The 21,475-nt window shown below is 50.2% G+C and overlaps 1 pseudogene; it reads left to right on the plus strand.

The window, feature by feature from the left end:
• The first annotated feature begins 3,542 nt into the window (after positions 1 to 3,542).
• On the plus strand, positions 3,543 to 16,968 carry LOC116858274 (annotated as a pseudogene).
• Positions 16,969 to 21,475: the final 4,507 nt, after the last annotated feature.

A 21,475-nucleotide genomic window follows, 5' to 3' on the forward strand; every position in this document is an offset into this window, starting at 1 on the left:
GCCCATGAACGTGCCACCGGAACAAACCACTGAACATCTGTGAGCTCCCCTCTTGTCTCCAAGAAGTAGCAATAACAACACCCATGAGCAGATGTGAGACAGAAGGCCAGGGGATTTTATGAGGACTGGCACAGGATCTAGAAGTTGGCCAGCCCTAAGCAGGAGTAGTGGTACTAATATTCCCATCATCATGGTGCCCCTGGCCGCAGTGCTGAGGCCATGTGTGGAGAGTGTGGGGAAATCATCCCGGATGAAAGCATCTCCAGCCAAATAAGCTGTGAGACGCAACTCTCTGATTCCTCCTGTCTTCTGCACCAACCTGCAGCGCGAGGGGGGAGGTGGGGAAGAGACCCCACACAAGTAGGCTCTTCTGGTTTAAAGCACTGAGCTGTGTAGCTGACCTGACAGCTTCATTTCTCTGATTATGTCCCCTGGACACGCACAGGCCATGGCGTCGCAGCAGCCTGTCAAACTGCAGGTGCAAATGACGGTCATCTACACTCCCCCATGGTGGCCAGGCCAGGGTGACGGGTGCCTTGCCACACACCCACTGACAGCTTAACTCAGCATTTCCTGTTCTGACCTTTTCAGTTGTTGCCCTCTTGAGGAAGCTGCCACAACGTGACAGTCACTGGGAGGCCAAGCTCAAGGCAGGATCCTGGACCCCAAATGAAATCAAAGGAGGCATTTCATCAGGCTGTCACTCAAAATAAATCAGTGGGTCAGGGAGCCTTGGGAAGCAGACAGGGGACGAGCATGAGACTCAGGACCTTTTCAGCCTCTCGGGGTGCTCTCCAGGGTGAGGTAGAGGTCTCTGCTGGCCTTCCTGCCTCTATGCCTGGTGTCCAGCCCATCCTCGGCTCAGTGCCCTCAGGCCCTGTGTGAGTGTTTGGTGTTAGTGTGACTTGTGTGAGTGTCTGGTCTTAGCATGGTGAATAAATCCCATGGCCATAGCACCTAGAAAAGCTGGCAGGAGTGAGAACAGACTCGTCATTTCTCCACCGCGGTGGCTCATGCTGGCATCTCCTACACAGGGCCCGAGCGCACTGAGCAGGCCACTTCCTGAACCCCAGCCTGGCCTGAGAGTGTGAGGTCCCTAGCCCCCATCAAGGCCAGGCAGGTCTCCCCTCAGCTCTAAGGCTGGGGCGAGGGGTGACACTGGGCTTCCTGCAAGCCACTCCGTCCACTTTCCAGGGTTCAGTCCACCCCTCCTTTGAGGCCTCACTCCCAGGAGTCTGCCCCTTGCCCCTTCCCTGATTCACTGGCCCCTCTGGATTCCCACCGCCCTTGCTCTGTCCCTCTCATTAGTCACTTGTCACTTTGTACCTGCCGTGACTTTGCCTCGGCTGTGTCACCGTTTATTTTTACCATTCAGTACTTTGATATTTTCTCGGACTTTGTGAAGGAAATTTCCAAACCTACAGCAAAGTGGAAACACCAGTACAAGAAACAGCCCCATCTCCACTACCTGGGTTTTACAGTTCATATTTAATATCTGACCATATTTCATTATAATTTTGTCTATCTAGTGCTCTCTCTCTGTCTTGCAAACACACCCATCTATGCCCACACACAAATACAGACACAGTGCGTATTTTTTTGTGCGTTTCAAACCAGTTACTGCCATCAGGCTACGTCATCCCCAAAACGCATCATTCTGTATGTATTTCACTATTTATACTGATATTTGTTACGAGTTCTCTTTTTAAATTGCAGCAAACTTTAGTGCATCATTTGATGACTTCTGGTAAATGCACACCTCAGGAAGACCCAGAGTTTACCATTGACCCCAGAAAACCCCTCAGATCACTTGCCAGGCGATCCTTGACCCCCTCCCCCCATCCTGAAGGCAACTGCTCTTCTCAGTTTTTCTCCCATAGGCTAGTTTGCTCCTTTACAACATCCTCTCGGTGGACCCATGTGGCACGAACACTGGTTTGAACATCATGCTTGCTCTGGTACTCTTGGCACGGTGGTTTGCAGATTCATCCTTCCTGTGTGTGTGCTGGCTGGACTTGGAGTATCGTGTCAGGGAGGAAGGCTGGAGGGGGCACCTTGTCATTCTTTCTTCTGTCTGTGACTGGCCCAGAGCGAGTCCGTGGTGGCACGTAGTAGGACCCAGGGCAGAGGAGGGCTCTCCTCGGAGATCCAGTGAGCAGGGCCTGCACTGGGTGCAGAGGGCAGGGCGGGCTCTGTGGGGCAGGAGCCCCCAGAGGGGGAAGGCAAGACCCACGGTGCTGGGCAGAGACACCTTTGCCACCAACATGGATAGCCGCTATCCATCTACCATGATCAAGCTCCCCTTTCATCCCATCCTCTGTCTGCCAGAGATAACTACCACAGACAGTTCATTGTTTATCTATACAGAGCTATCTAAATATGCTTTCCAAGGATCTTTTTACATGAATGGGGTCATGCAGTATGTAAAATTCCCCAACCATCAGCACATATTCCATTCTACAGATGGAGGAGATTTCTTTCACTAGTCTCCCTGGTCAAAATTCTGGTTGTTCCTAACATGTGGCTACAGCAGACTATGAACACCATGAGGCTCACTGTTTGTGGGCATGGGTCAGGATTCCCTGGGTCAATCCCACAAGTAGGATTGCAGCATGAAGAGGACACACAGGGTAAACATTGGTCAGTAGGGTCGGATTTCTCCCAAAGAGCCTATGCCGAGCAGCAGGGGGTATTCCCAGAGCCCGACCCTCCCCAGGGCGGTCATGTCTACTCGTGTGACCTTGTCAGTCTCATCGTCCATGGGTTTCCCTTCCACATTGATGATTTCCTCCTGGCATTTCCAGACTTTCCAGCTTTCCCGCTTCCCGCCTTTCCACATCTCTCTCTCTCGAGCCCCAGGAGGCCCCTGTAGAACTTGTCCATCCAGAAGGACGAGTCTTCCTGTCAGGGGCTGCAGGCCCTCATACCACCCAACGCAGCAATGCTATGGACCCCTGTGTAGGAAATGCAGCCGATATTAATCTGTCCCTGGCTTCATTTTCTTCTTGTCGTGGTTACTGTTGGAGGAATTGGGTAGGGGCTGCTAGAGCAGAAGGAGCAGCTACTGGACAGAGCAAAATTCTTTAACTCCACGTCTCTTCTACTCAAAAATCTGAACCCATCACCTCCTTTCCACTTACTGAGTCTTGCCAAAGTGACAGGACCCTCTGAGAGATGCAGTGCCTGGGGACACAGATGGCACTGCTACAGAGGAGGAGTGATGACTGAGGAGGGCCCCGAGGGCTACAGTGCACACCTCATAGGAAGAGGGCATGTGGGCAGAAGGACAGTGTGCAAGATTCCCAAGGAGTGCAGGCTCTGTGAGGTTCCGGGCTGTCAGGCAGCCCTGCCCTCAGCGGCCGCCCTATATCCTGGGCAAACTGGTGATAGCTGCTCAGAACTAAGAGAGGAGCAGAGGGGGCAGAAGTGGGACTTGCCTTGGGTACATGAGGTCAGATCCTAGCCCTGTACCTGCCAGGGCTCCAGGGAAAGCCACCTGCCCTCTCTTAGCCTCAGCTTCCTTTTGTGTAACTTAGGGCGTAATGCCTAGTGTGGGCATGTTGGGAGGTGAGGGAAAGTATAGATCAGCCCATAGTATATGCTGTTCATGGGGAGTGTTATTTTGGATGAACGCCGGCGTTACACACCTTGGCCTGGCACAGATTTGCACACTTCTGGTTCCTTCTGCCTGTTTGCTAGTGGCAGGAAGAGTCTACTTGCTGTTTTGGCCTCCTCTGGAGCCTGATCTCACCTGCAACCACACACAGCCCGCTGAACTTTCCCTTCTCTGCCTGTATTTAATAACAATGTGGGTTATGCGTTTACAGTTCTGTCTTGCAAGGAAATACTTCTTTGCAATTAAAAAATCCTGGGATAACATGTAAATGCTACTTCTGTGAGACTGAGGGGCAGCAGCTCTGTTCAGGGTGGCCTTAGCTAGGCTGGCAAATGGTTTCACGGGAGATAACCCCAACTGCTTGTTCCAGGCCAATTACGGAGCCCTGTGTCATGGAAGGCAAGGTGAGCAGTGAGTAGGCAGCCTAGTACAATCGAAGTCAAAGCAGCATTGTGGTATTGGCTACTGTATGTGGGAAAGAATGTGTTCCTTAGGGATATCAAGCCTACCCGGAGTAGACTACATGCAGATTTCTTGGCATAGGCCATCAGCTGGACTTTCCTGTCCTCTATCAACTCCTCAGTACTCTCATCTTGCTTCCATGTGGTTCATGCTCCTTTAAGGCAGAGACGCTGCTATCAGGAGCCTTCAGTGGCCAAGCAGGTACCATGAGCTGGAACAGTGAGTCAGGGCAAGTCAAGGATGATGTGCTGCAGTGTGATGGAGAAAAGGCAGCCACTGGCCCCAGGGAGATGCTCCCTTGTGAGCAGGACAGTGGCCCCTGGCTAAGCCAATTGTTGCCATGCAGAAATTTAAACCCACTGATGCCAGGTGTTCCCATTTTCCAAAAATCTAGTAATCTGGATTTTTAGGGAACTATGTAGACTTTGAATGCTGACTTCCATTTTTAGAAAATACTTGAAAGACAAACATACCATGTCAGCAGGTCTGCAAAATCTACAGAGTAAGAATCTATTTTCTTTAAAGCAGAAAATTTTCAAACTTTCCCTCAATCAGTGGGAGATGCAGTAAGAACTGAAGTAGGAGAAATCAGGACAGCCATATCCAAGGTTGCACTGGAATTCTGAGAAATTGTTCCATTAATTCATTGACCTATGGCAAATCAAGCTTTAGGAACTGGAATGATCTATGCTGGGAAAGGTACAGAGGAGGATGTTAATGACCTTGTGCTTGCAGCTGAAGACCTGCCTGTTATCCTGGCTAAATCCTTACTAGGATTTATCTCTCCTGGCTAGAGCCTATCTGCTAACTATCCTCTCTGTCCCCTGCTGTTTACCTGCACCACCAGGAAGCACCAGGGCCTGGTGAAGGTCTAGGGCCTAGACCTGTACCTGAGCATCTCAGTGTCTCCACACTGAGAGAGGAAGTGTTTGCTGAACCCCAGGTGGGTTAGTTATGTCCATGAAGCTTCAGGAGGAGGCAGGGGAAATGTAATCATCTATAGACTTCCAGAACCACAGTTAAGACAGGACTTCTCTTTCCCTGGCAAATTCTTCTGCACAGGGTCCTGGGCTCCTTGCTTGCCATGCCTTAGTCCAGGCCCTACTCTTGGGATCTCCAGCCTGCACAGAGGAAGAGAGGCAGGAGGAGAAAACCCTAAGCATCAGAAAGTCACATAGGCACCAGGCCTGGGTAACTAGCTCAGGCATGGGACAGGGCTGTCTCCAGGCTTGTGGTCCTGGCTCTTCTCTCATTCATGTGGGAGACCCCATGGAGAGCATTGCCTGTACCCCTCAGGGAGTACTTGGGCATTTCAGGGTCTGAAAACCAGGACTAGCATTGACCCCATGGAGGAGATGAGGCTGGATGCCTTCATGGGCTCCGTGGGTCAGGGATGGATGTGAGAGGACCCTGAGTGCTCAAGTCCCCCTCAGCACTCAGGACTCTCAGTGACACTGGGTGAGGATCTGGCCCTGGAGTGTCACACATGTTGGTTTGAACACAGTTGCTTCCTCAGGAGGAGTCCCTGGGAGTAGGATTCTGGGGTGACTTACTATAACTAGCAGATAAGAGGGAAGGCAGCCCTCAGTTCTGCCTCACACAGACCTTCAAATGTTGCCTTTGCAGAAGAATATGCTGTGACATTTTATGATACTGCCTTAGATCTATACACAAAGGATGAAATTGTTTGCAGATACAAGTTGGAAGACAACAGTTTCTATGGTAAGTAGCCCCAGTGTTGCCTCCAAGTGACAAATTCCTCACCTCAGGCTGCCTTCCCCTCAGCCAGCCAGGCCTTCAGAGCCCTTGCTGACCATGCACTGTGAACATTGTGAGGATAGATCCCCGTGGACAAGGGGAAGGAGGGATCTGACCAAGAAGTTGGGAAGTCATCAACCCCAAAACACAAGAGCCTCTTGGAGCAGGGCTTTCCCCCTACTGGGAATGGCTCTGGGTGCGGGGTGTGCCCCAGAGCTGCTCTCCCCTCCCTTGGCTCAGCACTCACTTGCCTTGAGTGACAAGGACCCGAATCCATGGAGATTGCTGGTAGAAACAGGGCAGCCCTGGGGCTCTGAGCGTGGGCCAGGTGCGCTGGTAGTTTCCCCGGAAGGTACGTCACCTGGGATGGAGAGAGGCTGCCAGCTGCCAGGCCCAGACCCTGGAATCCTGGCACAGGCACATGTCACATGTGTGACCTTCACCAAATGAGGAATCTATTCTCAGCCTCTCTTTTCTCTACCGTAAAATGAGGCCAGTATGGTAGCTGAGCTAACTAAGCCATATTGCCTATGTAAACCAACATTTGGGAACACTCAGGCTCAGGTGTACCTCCATATGGCCGAGTGGCCTGAGGAAGTACACGGGTGGGCAGGCAGATGTGCCCTCAGTGCAGAAGTGGGTGTGATTCTCCCCAGAGATCTTGAGGGCAGGAGGACTTTCTGTGTCCTCCGACTTTCTGTGTCCTCCTCGGCTCTCTCAGTTAGCCCCTGATGCCATCATTTGACCTGATTATTGTATGTTCAGTGACGTCCTCCTCCATCTGGTCAATCCTTAGCAAATGCTCTCCCCCGGTGTATCTCTAGTCTCTCTTCGTCTTTCCTGTGGGCACACAGAACAAGATAGGGCCCTGCTGTGGCCACATTCCCGCAGCTGCAGTGTGTGGATGGCCTCAGGGAATTAGATTTTCCTCACTCAGTACTTTCTCAGGAGTGGCTTAAGGACTGAGGAAGTCTTTATTTGGAGAACAATGTTCATGGAGCCCTTACTGTGTCAGGTAATGTGCTAAGGGCCTTGCATATACCATGTCCCTAAATTCTCAAAACAGACCTATTGTTATTTCTTAGTATAGCTCTGGGATGAGGCAGAGGGGTAATAATGAGTTTGCCCAAGGTCTGGAGCCACTGTAGAAAGAGCTGGAAAGCAGACAGAGGCAATCTTATTGCCTAGTCTGGGCCTTGCCTTGCTCAGGTGACATTTTTAAGGAGTGGTGGACACAACCTATCTCCTAGAAAATGTGCTCAGATACTTCTTCTGTGGCCTGTGACCGTACTGGTTCGCACCCTGGAGATCACCAGTGTTTCTCTCCAGCGTGGGCTGGTGCCAGGGCCTCACATGAGAGAATCCAACATATACTCCTCTGCATTTCAGCTGTTGGCCACTCTGCATGCATCCAATGGCTTGTAGCAAGTGGCCTAGGAGGGTTTGGTTTTTTTTATTGCCAAGACCTCTGATGCACTGATGGAGAGTGAATCAATTTTTTCTAATTATATTTTTCTTAGGTTTCTATGTCTGGGAAAACATTTTAGAAAATACAGAGAAGCATACAGAAAATTTTAAAAATCAGTATTGCTATGTGCCTTATGTTTTCTGTCTTTAGTGTGTAATGTTTTTACGTTTTGAGAAATTTTATACTAGTTTAAATAAATAAAGTATTCAGCTTAACCAGTTAATAGTGGTCTGAAAACTCCTTTCCACTTCAGCAAGCTTCTGGGCCCTCAATGTGCCAGCTACATGCCATCAGTTCCTCTCTGCTCTGGACTGTGAACACCCTACTGAAAAGTAAATTGCATTTCTTAGGGGTTTTTCCCCCCACTAACCCCAGTTACCTCTCAGCCACAACTGCCTTTCTTGAAATCTTATGTGGTGGTTAGCTTTCATCAGCAGCCCAGTGGAAGGGTCAGACAGTTCAGGAGCTCATAGCTAACATGACCATTAAGTTAAGCCAGGGCTGGTCCATATGGAAATGAATAGTTCTGTAGGGAATAGTCCTGGCTTGTGACCAAGTTAGAGGTATGAAAAGAGTTTGGTCTCAGGAGAGAGAGGGTGCCAGAGCTGCAAGAAACAAAACTGTTCTGAGCCTCTTGAGTGCCAACTCCCAGGATCCCATTTAAAACACACACACACACACACACACAGAGAGAGAGAGAGAGAGAGAGAGAGAGGAGAGAGAGAGAGAGAACAAAGACAATGAGAGGACCTCTTCCTTTCTCAGACTTTGCTACCTCACTAAATGGCACCACCATCCACCCAGGCATTGTGGCCAAACCCTGCCAATCAACACTACTTCCTCTTTGCTTTCGCTCCAACAGCCTCAATGTCCAACACGTACCCAGATCTGGCCAGCCCCTGGTCAGATTCATCATCTTAGAATAAAAACCAAACCCCTTCCCAGGGCTCACAATGCCCTGCCCACCTCCTCACTCACTTCTCTCCACAATAAGCTCAGCTAGTTATGCCCCAGGCCCTTGGCACATGCTGCTCACAGAAGCCAGACACTCTTTCCTTGGATCTTTCCCTGGCTTTCCCCTCACCTGGTTTCAGCTCTAGGATCCTCTCCTCAAAGAGACTTTATTTGGGATGGAAATTTTCAACAGTAAAGAAAAGTAACAAAAATTGTAGAATGAACTTGACACAGCTTCACCTACTTTCAATAATTATCAACGTTGGACAATCTGGTTTATTGATGCCTTCACCATGGACTATTTGAAGCAAATCCCAGCCATCACATCAGCGAAGTCACTGAAGAATACAGATTTTTAATTCTGTAAAAGGAAATGGTATCTCTTAAGGACAGGACAGGTCCCCCCATTCCTAAGCTGTGTCTTTTCCTTTCCATTCTCTGTCCTCCCCTTGCTTCTTGTCTCAGCACTTTTCACTGTCTGCATTAATTTTGTTCCTTGTTAGTTATTTCAATGTCTGTCTCCCTCCAATCCCTCAAATGTAAGGCCCTTGTGAACTGGGACTCAGCCAGCCTTTTCCATCCAACCAGAACATTCTAGAGAACCTGGTGCACAGTAGGGGCTCAGAGGAAGACAGGGAAGAGAAGCTGGCGTCTTTCAAAGTGTTATCTCTGCTTGCCAGGGGCTGGCAGAAAGGAAGAGATGGATGAAAGGACATGCCATTGACATTATTCTATTGTGATTTTTCTCTTAGATAAAAAAGCCATATTTAAGGATGATGAATCTTTAGTTTGCCCAGGACATATCTTTGAGAAGCCTGGAAAGTAAGTATCTCAGGTCAGCAGCCACGTGGGCAGTTTTTGTCACCACGAGGTGTATAGAATGTGGGATGGTACTTTTCCTGGTGCACCACATGTCTTTCAGAATGCTCAGGGCATTCTTCATGACTATTCTTACCGGTGGTTCTCTGAGATGCTCGGGGATCTGCTGTGGCCCAGTCTGTGCTGAAGAAAGAAGAATATAAGACCTGTTGTCCCCAAGGATGGTCCTTTTGCTCCAGGCAACCTTTCCAAGCTAAGCCAATGTACTCTGTAAATAGAGGAGTCAGTCACCAAGCCACCTTCCCTGATACTTAGTACATGGCCACGAGGCATTCTGACCCCAGGGAAGACAGTTCATGCCTGGTCAGCCTTTACTGTAGAGGTTGACCTCAAGTGCTTAGGGTGAGCCCCCTTACCTATGCTGTATGCTCACGGGTGGCCCCAAGGTGTGATGAGCAAACCATTGCAACACGAAAATCTGCGGGCTGTGGTGTGAACAGAGTGCAAGAACTATACCTATCCAGGTGGTTGTTACCACATGACCTTTCTGTGCTTCAGGGTGGTCATCATTGAATACAGCCTGAACAATGGGGTCACCTTCATTGAGGAGAACATAAAAGCCACCAGCCTGAACTGTGTGAGTGCCATGGTGGGACTGCAGCCTTCCTCATTGGCAGTCCAGAGTGCCTGTACTGGAGGCAAAAGAGGGGAACATGGTGGCAAGGGCCTGAGCAAGTAGCTCCTGCAGACAGGCAGCTGGGGCAGCTTCTCACAGCCAGCTTGGGGCCCTCAGACTGTCATCGGCAAGCTGTCCCCATACTCAGACTTCTCAGGTGCCCTGAGAGGAGGTCCATAGGAGTCCCTGCAATGCATCCACCTGTCCAGGCCTTGCAGAAACTCATGTCACTGGAGGCACATGAAAGAGGACAGCCAGAGCCCTGAGCAGACCCTAGAAATGGTGCTGAGCCTCTGACACCTGCCTACTCCCTTGCTACCTCCCCTGGCCCAGCTGTTTTTGGGGGGAGCTCAGGGCTCCATCCTGCATTCCAGCCAGTTAGCTGAGAGAGGCTGTGGGGCTGTGGGCTAGGAGCCAGAGTCCGGGACCTCTGAGACAGTGGGACACTCCAAATCCAGGTCCCGGACACAGGACATCTGGAGGGTGGGGCCAGGTGTGTTTCCACCATATGGATGCAGCTGCTGGAACAGCTGAGCCCACACATGCCCATCACTGGCCTGAGCCCCAGCCCACTTGGGAACCACCCCCCCCTGGTCATTTGGCAGAGACCATCAGCCTCCCCTTTACCTCCACTGCTTTCTCGTGATCCTCAGCTGTCCCTCTCTGCTAGTGCTCTCTAACCCTACTCTCCTGCAAGGAGAGGGGAAGCAACCAGGGCTGTGGGAAGGGCCTGGGGCTCAGCTCAAGGACAGGCACATAAGCAAAGAAGGTTCTGCTCCCAGGTTCCTCCTCCTCAGAGCTCCGTATCTCCTCGACAGCTGGCATAGGGCACCTTGACATGGGCGACAGAGAGCGTTAGGATGGAGAAGACAGCTTCCTGGGAAGAGGGATGATGGTGCCTAATTGCCACCACCCTAGTGTCCAGTCCCAGCCTGGGAGGGTTCCAGCAGTGCTGACAGTCCTCCGACTGGGTCTTCGTTTATGCCCGGACATACATTCCTGAATCAGCAGACTGACTCACCTATGTGCGCATCAGGAGTCCCACTAACTGACAGTCCGCCCCCTGCACACACATGTCAGAAAGACTCAGGAGGAGCCACACCACCCTAGGCTCCGACCCTGCCTCTCCCTTTAGCCGCTTTGTCTCCTAGACACAGGCCCTCAGTCTTCTCCCTCCCCTGCCTCTGGGAAAGGAGACCACTTAGCTTAGGGCAGGGCTGTGCAGCATGTCCGCCAAGGGATATAGTGAGGACTGGCTTTGTCTCACCATGGGGATTCTGCTCCCTGGTCGGAGCTCTGGGACAGAGCCTCTGAGCAGGGCTGGTGGTGCACTCTGTGACCCAGAGCTCTTCAGTGGCTCTCTGGGTGCTGTCTCTGTCCTCCAGCCTTCAGTGTTCCCTGGGGTGGGGAAATCTGAGGTCCATGGGAACAGGTGGATGGGGGAGGTCTGGTGTGGGTACTAGGGTATGCTCCCAGTAAGAGGTCACTCATGCCCACCCCTGTCGCTGACATGTCTGGATTTTGCAGGATGATCCATTAAAGTCCATAGAACGAGCAGAGATAACCACAATACCCACAATGACCACAACGCCTATGACAACCACAATGACCACAACGACCACAATGACCACAACGACCACGATGACCACAACGACCACAATGACCACAACAACCACGATGACCACAACGACCACGCGGACAACCACGACACTCACAACAACCACACCTACGACTACGACAACCACACAGGCAACCACAACACCCACAACGACCAAGCGGACACCTACAACACCCATGACAACCACGCAGATGATCACAGTGTCCACCACTGTCACATGGGAGATGACTGGGAAAGCAATAGTCACACCAGAGTCCACAAGGCCCATGGTTGTCACAGAAAAGCCAATCCTTGACAAATCTCTCCTCTACCCAGTGCTCGTCCCCACCCTGCTCATCATCCCTGTGGTTATCTGCTGCATCTGCTGCTGCAAGAACGTGAGCGAGCTCTGGCTGCACAGCCTGGGACATGGCCTGCCCAAATCACAAGGGACCCAAGCCCATTCCACCCTTAGATTCTGCCTGTGGCAGCTGCCCATCAGCAACCAGGTCCTCACAGGAACAACCAGAGGCACCGCCTGTCTTCTACTCCTGGGCAGAGACAGACTGTGTCTGAGGGACCACTGGCCTCATGCATGTCTCTGGAGGTGGCCTGTGAGCTGTCCTGGCCACTGGGGAGAAGCCACTCCAGAACCCAGATGCCAGGGAGGCCTCACAGCAGCCAGGCTTCTGGAGACTCAGACTTCTGGTGCTGAGGGAAGAGCGTGGCCCCTACAGGAGGCACTGAGAGTCCCAAGGGAGAATCCTCCTGTCTAGGAGGGTTCCTGACCTCTAGGACAGCTGAGCCTTGGACACCAACAAGGCTTTCTGCCCTCATACAGTGGGTCTGACCTTCCTTTCTCCTTGCTGGCCAGGGCATGCTGGGCCCCTTGCTGGCCACAGAGGGACAGGAATGGACCTGCCACCAGCCTTGCCCTCAGAAACTCACAGTCTGGTATCTGGTCAGGATAGGTATCTGGGGGTGGAGGGTAAATTATCACCTTCATGGGTGTGGCAAGCAGAGTCCTAGCAAAGGACAGACACTGGCCCTGGGAGAGGTAGGAGGGCAGACACACTGGCTGCTGGGTTTGCAAGGGCCCCGGCCAGAGCTGGTGAAGGAGGAGGGGACAGTAGACGTGGGAAAGGACAGAACAAACCTGCAGGACACAAGCAGGTCCCATTTTGCCGGAGGGGGAGCTGTGAAGATGGAAAGAGGAGGTGGGCACTGCCATCCCTTAGTGGTGATCAGAGAGGGCTGCTAGGAATTGATAGGTAAGGGAAGGGGAGGAAGGGAAGTGGGGGAAGTTCTCCCATCTTCATGTGATGGAAGGGCTTCTGACAAAAACTACCAGCTGGGGTGCCTCTGCCAAGGTCCAGAAAGCATACTCCTATTGTCTCCCCTTGTACCCTCCAGGGAGCTCCGATACCCCTTGAATAACCCAAGAGCCTGAGGCTCAAGGCGGTGCAGCTGGTTAGCCAGAGATCATGGGCAGTGGGCTCATAGACTGTAACCCTAAAGTCCATGTTCCATTTGCCTGCTGCTCAATAAGGTCCCTTCCTGTCTGCATGGTGGACCCAGCTCTCTCCATGCCACTCCAGCCTCTGTCCGTGTCTCTCTTTAACATTCTAGACTGACAAGGAGCCACCACCAATGGAAATAATAGAAAGGGTAAGTCATGATTTTGGCCTGATGCGGTCTGCATCCTCGATGCCCACACTGAACTTCACACACAAGGGCTCCTGCTGCCTGTGGGATATTTGCACCCCCTGCCCCAGCACCTCCCAGCTCCCTGGGCAAAGAGAGCTGGCAGAAAGAAGAGAGTAACTGAGGGACAGGGGAGGGCCTCAGAAGGACTTGGGACTCATAACACCCTTCCCATGTATGCAGCTCTGCTGCTCCAGGGCCTTTGCCCCCAAATTAGCAACTTGAGGGAGTCCGTTTCAGTAAGCACCGGGATCCCTATTAAAATATAGGGACGTTGGGTCAATTTCCAAAGGACTGTTTGAGAGAGTCGGGTGAACTTTGAGAGTAGGAACCTTAGATTTCAAACATTGGTCCTCTGCCCAAACTCTGATGTATGTTGTGCTGCATATCGTTGATCTCCAACCCTGTCCCCTGACAGGGCCAGGAGCTTGGCTAGGGTAGGACTCTAGGGACATGAGGGGCTGTGAAGGTTGGAAGGTGTCTTACCTGGCATCAAGCTGGGAGGCAGGCCCAGTCCAGGTGAGCACAGAGAACCAGGGTCAGGGGAGCAGGCTGGGATATCCCAGGGTGGGGGCCCAAACCATGTCCCAGGAGAAGGAGTTTTATGGGGACACAGTGTCCAGAAGAAGGTACCGGAGCCTGACGGCTGGAAGGAAGCAGGCCTCACTGCCTGTGGCTGTACAGGGACTGGGTGCAGTGCCATGTGCTGAGAAAGGATCTGCCAAGGTCGGGTGAGTGCCGCCCTGTCCCCTGCCAGTGCTCCCACCTGGACAGCCCTCCGGTACACTGCAAAACCCCACGACGCGGTTTCTCCCCCAAGGGTAGCCCCAGGAGACCGAAGGGACAGGGTAGAGTTTGGTGGTCTTCTGGGAAAGTGCCATATTTGCAAGTGCATTGAGTTTGCTTGTTTTTCCCCTGGGGAGACTGTCACAGAGCACGGTGCTCCTTGAGGCTCCTTTAAACCTCCTAGCGGTGCTCTTTTCCTGAGTGGCCACTGAGTGGCCACATGTCATGTGCCTCTGTCCAGGAGCTGCCGACAAAGAAGCAAGCTGTGCTTTCTCTTCGTAGGAGTCAGACACGTGTATACAGAGATGCACTCCAGTGGTCATCCCTTGTTGTCCCTACCAGGAAGACATGAGTCGCATAGAGGTAAGAAGAGCATTAGGGAGGGTGCTGTGACTGCCAGGTAGGCTGAGGAAGAAAAGGGAGCAGTCCGTTCATGGCCCACGGGAACCGTGGCTTCGGGAAGATGAAGTTTATGGAAATGGACACTGATCCCTTGGCACTAGAGAAAAAGCAGACTGCATCCTGATCCCCAGGCCCAGGAGAGAACAGAAGGGATGGTCCCTGCCTCCACTACCTTGAGGGGCCCAGCACTAGTGTCTCCCCCTTGGCATGGGCCCAGGTTTGCAGAAGCTGGTAGCTGGCTATAGCCGGACGGTCCCTGGCTCACTCAGAGCTGCTCAGCATCTCCAGCAATGGCTTGGGGTTTACCAGCCAGCAGTGGGATGATGAAACACAAGCGCAGTCATAAGCAGGCTCCCATGGGTCAGAAACAAAATTTTTTACAGGAGAATTCTGAGCAAGGTTTGTTCACTATTAAAAGTATCCAGAAATACCAGTGGCTCCTGTGAGCCTTTCATGCATCTGCTCAGCAGGGTGACGGACTGAGCTAACTCCATTGTCCTGGGAACCCAGTGACATGGAGGGACCAGGGCCTCGTGAAGGAGAAGGCCTGCAGGAAATGTTCTCACCCCAGGGCGTGCTAGGCCCCCACCCAGTAGGGAGCCCCTAACTCTGCAGGGGGGTGTGAAAACCAGGATGGGGAGGCCTTAGGCAGCCCAGCATGAGAAAGACATGTTTCAGATTCCAGAGACCCCAAACATAAAAGGCTACCAGGTCCCTGCCCCAGGTAGATGCTTCAGGGCTCCCTCAGTGTGTTCCTGGGGATAGAGCCCTCTGGGACCATCTCAAGCCAGAGAGGACTGTACCCTCTGGAGGTGACCGCCATGCCTACAGCTTCCTCATGGCCACATCTGCTTCTCAGGACAAACTGGATACCCTGTGTGACTTTGTTCAAAGCTGCAACCAGCTGCCATTGATGTGGTGTCAGCCTGGTGACCAGGTAAGCAGGGGCACAGGGATGCTCCCCGTGGGCCAGCAGGCCTTTGCTCTTTGCCCTTGACCATTGCACTCAGGGACTGTGGGTCAGAGACGGTGTCCAGGCACTGGCCAGGGAGGATGCCAAGACGTGGAGAGGTGGTGTTCATGAAGCTCACAGGCCGATTTGGGTCTGGCACCTGCATTTTCATGCACATCCTCTCCAGAATAACAGGAAAGTTCTTATGACCCAGTGCCTCCGAACCTAAGTCAAAGAAGCTGTAAAGGGAGGCCAGCCACAGAGTTCTCCTGGCCCAACCATCATCCCTCCCCACTGTGCTCCCCGCTGGAGGTCTGCTGGCTGCCCCCATCCACTGAGACTCTCCTGTGTGGCTAACCCTCATGCCAGGACTGGTGGAGGGTGTGGTGACACCTCCATATTTTGGCCAACACTGACTGCTTTTACCAGGTAGTAGAGTACCTCCTTCTGTCATTGCCTTTGACAGTAGGTGAAGCCAGCTTGCATAAGGTGTCCTCCATGGAACTGAATAGTAGTGATGTCTCATTGTTATAGAGTTCTTCTTGTGGGCCTGCTGCCAGTCTAAGAAGTCTCCATATTTTCAGTATTTAATCCTGCCAGTATCTTTCCATGCAGTTACAAGAAATATGCCCATTTTACCAAGGAGGGAAATAAGGCACAGAGAGGTCTAGTGACCTGCCCCAGATCACAAACCCTGGGCATGGCAGAGTTGGTCTTGAACCTCAGGGTCTAGTCAACACTTGAACCCCTTGTCATGTCAGCACTGAGGTAAGTGATCTCATGATAGCTACCCCACAATATTCTCAGGGCTCAGACCTAGACCCCATGAAGAGCACGTTCCTGGTTCATCTGGGTGCCGCATGTTTTCCCATGTTCAGATCCTTTGCTCAGACTGGGCCAGAAGTCTGGAGAACATTTTGATCACCCGTATCTGTAGCTAGGGCTGCTTTGGTCACATTCAGACACTCAATATCTGTGACTGGGCTTGTAGTCATTCAGAATCTTTGAGCCAGTATCATTTTCTTCTCATACCAAGAGACCCGTGGGTTCTGCTACCTCCTTAGTCTTTAACCCATGGGAGCATGCCCCTACTTTCCCTGGCTTTAGGGGCCTGCATCCTGGGCTGAGGGCTGAATTGAAGGCTCATCCCTTCATCGCACACTCCCTGAGGAAGCCTGGGAAACACTGGAGCTTCTAGGCCTCCTCCTTGCTTCAAGGCACCCAGTCCAGCAAGGAGCATCAAGTCCAATGCAAAGTAAGGATTTTCAGAATCCAAAAACCTGGGGTGTCTGGGGGAGGCAGGGCTGACTTCCATCACCTGAACATAGTCTTGAAATAGCAGCGCATCCTGGAAGCCAGCACCCAGGGAGAAGAAGGGTATCAACAAAGGCCTACCATGCATGTCCTTAAAGTTCTTGAGTTCAACTCCCTTAGGCCAAGGACACTACAGCCTTCTGGCCCTCATTCCAGTGGCTCCTCAGTGACCTTCTCTCTCTTCTCTTCCTTGCAGGAGAGGTATATCGGCTTCACCCTAGTGAAGCCACTCTGCAGGCAATTGCAGTGCAACCCAAAGATCAGCCTTCTACCCAGCTAGGAGTGCTTTCCCCTCAATAGCTGGTGTTCACGGTGCCAACACCCCCCACCCGTGTGCTCCCAGCCACCCACCAAGATGCTGCCACTGGTCTCTCCCTCTGCCCAGGCTCTCTGAAGAACTATTTGTCACTCCCACCCCCAGAGTCCAGCCTCTAAAACCCCCAAAACCCAAGACCGTTAAGAGCCTTTTGTGTACTGAATTGGACATATATATTGAGGCTTGGTTTATGGTCAAAAGGAGTTGAAATTATTGCTGATAAACAAGAATTTGTTACCTGGTGAACATTGTTTCACTGCATGAGACGTACAGTCTGTACTGCTCTTGTCTGGACAAAGCACTCTGGTGTCCTATGGATGTGGACATAGATGAGTCTCACTCCCCACAGCCTGCTCTTCATCTGTCACATGTGGTTTTAGCCAAATTCTGTTCTTTGAAGAAAGTCTATAATGTCCTTGAAGTACACCCTGTGTCTACCAGTCATTGGCTCTTATTTAATATTTTTGGCAAGTCACTTAATCTCCCTGTGCTTCAATTAACTCTTTGAAAAGATGGGGATAATTGTATCTCCTCTACACAATCGCCTTGAGGGTAGTGATATGGGCTGCCATGAGCCCAGCACAGGGCCAGGTGCCTGCTAAATACTCAGGTATCCAGTAACTAACATCTTCCTTTTGTGCTCCAGGAGTGGACAGGAAGATAAGCCAAGAGATATCAAGACATATCTGGTGAGGTCAGGGCAGTCAGAATGGAGGCCATGTCTGAGCCTTTCTGCTCAGAAAGTCCTCCATGGAACTGAATAGTAGTGATGTCTCATTTGGACACGAGGGCATGGGGATAGTACACCCTCAGATCCACCCCCGTACATGACTGCCATGACACCATTGGGAAAGGCCTTGGCTTCTACTGCCTTCTCCAGAAATGTTAGTTCTCTTTCCATACCCTTAGTATTCCTCATGATACAAAGAAAAATTATGGTACCCACTTTAAAATCTGCTTCCCTCCTGACAGAGGCAGACCTCCCAATTTTTCAAATCCTTTCTCATTAAGCCTTTGTTAACCTGATCAACATTTTTCTTCCACACTAACATGTTTGAAGACTATCTATAGAAAAGACTCCATTTTGAAAATCCCAGAGCATGGGAGTGAGGCTAAAATATCTCCCTGGACCCCAGTGTCTGAGAAAGGTAGGAGAAATGACTAAACTCTGACTTCATCACCCCTCTCCCAGGCTGTCATTGCACTGCAGGAGAACCCTCAACCCCCCACCAGGCCTGTGGTTTCTTCAGCGGGAAAAAGAGAGCCTAATCTAGCTTTTCCCAGCTTTAGGGGACATTCCCAGGAGGCCCATTCTAGTCTCTCCTTACCAGAATCAAAGGTGAAAGCTGCAGGGATTGAGCATGATATTGGACTGGGATGGAAAAGATAGGCAGATCTTATAGCAACCAGTGTTCAGATATTGGCAGACTGTTCCTCTTCTCAGTGGTCCCTGAATAGAGACCTCAGCCAATGGTTCTGCCCACCACAGACTCAAGCCAATGGTCCCATCTAGCCAAGGAACTTTGGGGCAGTTCCTCCTGATTCAGGTCTCCAGCCAACAAGACATGCAGCCCTTGGAGCCTGTTGTAGTCCCTCACCCAGGCAGGGAAGCAAATTTCTGTCCCCATCCACTGAAGAGTATAACCCCCAGTTCTAGCTCAGGAAGCCTAACTAGAACACCTGAAAGCTGCATAGCCCAACCTATTGCACTGGTGACCATGGCATCCAAGCAAAGAACGCATCCACCAACTCTTCCCAACTGCAGAACCAATGTGGTGGCTCTATATGGGCAGGGCACTTTGTGGACAGCTCTGCCTGATGTTTGCCCCTAACCAGTGAACCATGCTGGCCTTGGAATCTGTTCTGCGATCCTGTATATTTAAGGAAAATGGTTCATGGCTCTACATACTGAGTAGAGCACGAGGAAGCCTGACCAGAGAACTGGGGCAACTACAGAGCCCATTCAACAAGCGTACTCAGGCTGGAATCAAGAAAGCAGTGCTATCCAGCTGTTACCAGCCCATGTCACCCCACTGACCTCCAAGCTTGGATAGTGTTCTCCCCCAAATAGAAACCCCAATAGCAAGCCCCACTTATTCAAGTACACTGTCTACTGACCCCTCCAGAACCCCAAGCTGAACTGACTAGTGAAGAACTGTCTTGGCCAGAGCAAACTTGTAAAGTCAGAACAAGGAGACTGCTCAGTCAAATGTACACATACCAACATAAAACACGGGGAATCACAATTAGATACAAATGACACAATGAAAAGAAGGTAATCAGGTTCCAATAACTGAACCTGAAGAAATGGAGATATATGAACTTTCTGAAAGAGAAGTCAGAATAATCCCCTTAAAGAATTTTAGTGAACTGCATGAGCACACAGACACAAAACTGAACAAAATTAGTAAAACAATGTCAGAACCAAAGGTCAACAAGGAAATAAAGAGGCCAAACTGAAGTGGAGTCAGGAGGCCAGCAGGTGGAGCTCTCAGACCCCTCTCTGGGGGCATCAGTTGCAGACTCCACAGGAAGAGACGCATCTTGCAAGGTCACAGTACTTTAGCTTATACACCACAGGAGGAAGAAAGGTTTCCTCCTGGTCCAGCAACAGCCCTGCCAATGAGAAAGTGTCTCAATTCAGCCAATGCAGATTCACTATACTTCAGACTCTCAGTTTTCTCTAGTGACTTTTTGTTCATAATAGCCTTCCCAACTTCCCTACTCCTCTGTAAAAGAACATTCCTCTCCTTTGTTCTCAGGACTTGTGAATGGTTTTGCAGTAGCTTGCCTGTTCCAAATTGCAATTCTCTGCTATTCCTGAATAAACCTATCTTTGCTGGTAAAATAACTGACAGTTTTATTTCTAAAGTTAACAGTATTTGGCAGTCAGAAGTGGGATCCAGAGAAGACCCCTAACAATTCCAAGGCTGGTGAGTAAAAGGATGCCAGTACCCCCAGAGCTAATTGGACTCACTACTTTCTTGCCAACCCTGGAGTTTGAGGGTAAGTTTTCTCCTGGATTTGAGCTCTACTCTCTGTGTTTGAGTTCTCCTGGCTTTATTCAGAATCTGTTTTAAGCCTTGTCCTTTCTGGGAATCCTCTTTAGCCTTTGGCCTGACTATTTTTTGGAACTGGACTGTTCCAATTGAGACTGTGCCACTTCGAAATTTTTCTTTATGCTCCAGGAAAAAAAAAAAAACCTCCAAGAAATGGGATCCCAGTCATCAAAATGCTTTGAGGCTCCCCACCACCACCACTGGGACGCTAGCTGATTTTATACTTAAAAACCATGGTCCCTCCTCATGCACACTTATAGCTAAATGGGCCAACCTAACCTAAAGTAATTTAGAACTTCAATCGCTATTATGGGGAACTTTCAATCTCCCCATATTTAGTTTTCTCTAAATTAACTTAGAAAGCCATGGCTCCAGAAAACAAAAACAAATAAACAACCAACCAAATGGGGTGCCTATTTTAACTGGTATCTTGAAACTTCCAAACATTTTCAGGATTCTAAGGTTGCTCTTTGCAAAAGACTATTTCTTAAATTAACTGAGGCAAACAGTCGAAATAAGTCAAAATGGCTTCTGAGAACTTTCTTCCCCTCTCCTGTCTTCTTTGTCGGCAGACACTTGGCAACCACTTTGTGCTCAGGCCCTAACCCTAGGCTCTCTGTCAAACTTACTTTTCCTCCAAACCTGTCCTTACTCTCTCCTCTCCTGAATCTGTTAAAACCTGCTTCTTTAAAGTTAGGTGTTCTGAGAATCTAAATAAACCCCAGATATTTTATGTTCCTTGGACTAAGGCTGAATTGCAAGACATAGTTAAAGAGTTTCCCTAAAGCAACTGAGGGCCCCCATAGGTTTGCTGAAGTACTTCAAACTTACCAACAGGTTTCTCAGGTTTATATCAATTACTCCACATGCTTGTTGGTAAGTGCAAGGTTAAACAATGGATGACACTAGCCCAGTGGGAACATCCTGAAAAAGATTTAGAGAACCCTTTTTGTCAAGATGCTAGAACACTTGCTAGAAATCTCCACTGAGCAATTGTAGTAGCTTTTCCTAAGCCTGTTGATTGAAACAAAATTCAGTCTTACTCTCAAAAGCCTAGTAAACCTGTCCATGACTGTTACAGTTGACTCCAAATTGCTTTTTAAAGAAAATTCTGGTTTTCCTTTAGATACAGAAGCCCTCGAAATAGCATTTAACTCTGTGTTTGTTAATGGACTGAGGTAGAATCTTTCTTCTTTAGATAAAAGGACCAAGAAGGAATGGGAAATTATGTTCACTCCAGATTTACTTAATTTGGCAAACCGATTCACTTGCATACTAGATTACTCACCTAAAAGAAAAACCACTACGATTTTAAATTGTTAGCTCCAGTAAATGAAGACTCCTCTACAGAACTTACAATCTCCTAGTCTCTGCTATTATTGAAAAGCACCAGGACATTAAAAGTATAGATTGCTCTAGGCAGTATAGACATTTTAACAATGTTTATTCTTCTGATCCAAGAGCATGGAATCGTCGTCCATCTTTTTGTGTCTTCTTCAATTTCTTTCATGAGTGTTCTATAGTTCCTCAAGTACGGATCCTTTACCTCTTTGGTTAGGTTATTCCCAGGTATCTTATGGCTTTTAGTGCTA

Source organism: Lontra canadensis, unplaced genomic scaffold (genome assembly GCF_010015895.1).
Source record: "Lontra canadensis isolate GAN:19392208 unplaced genomic scaffold, GSC_riverotter_1.0 scaffold3, whole genome shotgun sequence".
Classification (NCBI taxonomy): Eukaryota; Metazoa; Chordata; class Mammalia; order Carnivora; family Mustelidae; genus Lontra; species Lontra canadensis.